The sequence below is a fragment of the Triticum dicoccoides genome, chromosome 1B (genome assembly GCF_002162155.2).
Source record: "Triticum dicoccoides isolate Atlit2015 ecotype Zavitan chromosome 1B, WEW_v2.0, whole genome shotgun sequence".
NCBI lineage: Eukaryota > Viridiplantae > Streptophyta > Magnoliopsida > Poales > Poaceae > Triticum > Triticum dicoccoides.
The window spans coordinates 532698536-532700483 of NC_041381.1; positions in this window are offsets into that span (position 1 = coordinate 532698536).

A 1948-nucleotide genomic window follows, 5' to 3' on the forward strand; every position below is an offset into this window, starting at 1 on the left:
GTCCGCTTCGGGCAGCTGACGGCAAAGGGGGCTTTGCCATCAGTAGCGGACGGCAAAGAAGGCGGACGGCAATAAATGCGCTTTTACTCCATTAGGTGGTTAACGGTAGGCCTTTGCCGTCCGTTGCGGATGGCAAATCTATGCCGTCAGCCACTGTAGGCAAACTGACCAAATTGGTCAGCCTCCCAGGAAGCACAGTTGCCTGCCACGTGGCCTCTTTGCCGTCCACTGCTAATGGCAAAGAGCCCTTTGCCGTCGGTGGCAGACGGCAAAGAGGCTGCATATTGTCTCTTTTTTTCTGTTTTTTTTTAATTCAACAATTTTCACAGCAAATATATATTACATATATAGATATATTTCACAGGGCTATTTAACAGCAATCATATCACATATCCAGCACATAAGTTTCATCCATTCATACATAAGCAAGTTCCATCCATACACATTGTTCCATCCATATACATATTACAATGCAAAGTTTCATCAACATATCAAGTTCCATCATAGCAAGCTAGATACAATGCAAAGTTTCATCAAAGGAAAAGCAAGCACTCCATCATAGCAAGCTAGCTTCCATGAAGTGAATGAAATCTGCAAAATGGTAAATAAGAAAGTTAGAAATAGGTGACTAGAACAAGAATAAGACTAGAACAAGAAGTATATTTCATTTATGAGCTAACTTAGGTGAAATGGATCATGTATGAGCTAACAAAGTTGAAATGGGTTGTTTATGAGCTAACTTAGTTGAAATGGATCATTTATGAGCTAATTTAGTTGAGATGGGTCGTTTATGAGCTAACTAAGGTGAAGGGCATCGTTTTTCAGCTAAGTAAAGTGAAATGGATCGTTTTTTAGCTAACTTAGGTGAAATGGATCATTTATGAGCTTTTATGAGCTAACTTAGTTGAAATGGGTCGTTTATGACCTAATTAAGGTGAAATGCCACGTTTTTGAGCTAACTAAGGTGAAATGGATCCTTTTTAGCTAACTTAGGTGAAATGGATCATTTATGAGCTAATTTAGGTGAAATGGATCGTTTTTAGCTAACTTAGGTGAAATGGATCGTTTAGGAGCATATCTAGGTGAAATGGGTCATTTTGGAGCTAACCTAGGTGAAATGGGTCATTTTGGAGCTAACGTAGGTGAAATGGGTCATTTTAAAGCTAACATAGGTAAAATAGATCATTTAGGAGCTAATCTACATAAAATGGGTCATTTTAGAGCTAACTTGGATAAATTGGATCACTTGTAAGCTAACTAAGGTAAAATGAGTCATTTTAGAGCTAACTTTAGGTAAAATGGATCGTTTATGAGCTAACTAAGCTAATTATGCAATTTTTGACATAAGTAACCTAAGTACATATCGTTTTAGAGCTAACTTAGGTAGAATGGATGGTTTATGAGGTCAGTAAGCATATTAAGTCATTTTGGAGGAAAAAAAGCTAACTCTAGGTCCTTATGGTAAGCATATTGGAGGAAATAAAGCTAAGTCTATGTCTTTATGCATTTGTTAAGCAAAACACTAGAGAAACTTACCGTGATCAGGGAGGTGTACGAGTGGGCTGGCTCGCGCCGGTAGCTGGAGAAGGATCGTGCGATGCGTTTCTGGAGTTAAGCTGCACCAACGATCATTTCCAATGTCTCGTTAGCATTATGACACTCAAATGTTAAGACTAGCAAGTAATGTCCATTCTAATTAAACTCACCATCCTCCCAGGAGCAATCACTGGCATCGGCGGAGCGGTCTGACCGGACTTCTCGCACACAGACTGCACATTTGGTTTTCACAACATAGTCATACTAGTTAGTAATGAGACTCAAATGTTAAGACTAGCAAGTAATCTGCAGAAGAAACTTACCACAAGGAGCTCATACTGGCGTCGGGGTCAGGGGGGTCGGTTGTCGGGGTCGGGGTGTCGGGTCAGGTCAGGCTTGGGGTCGGGGTGTC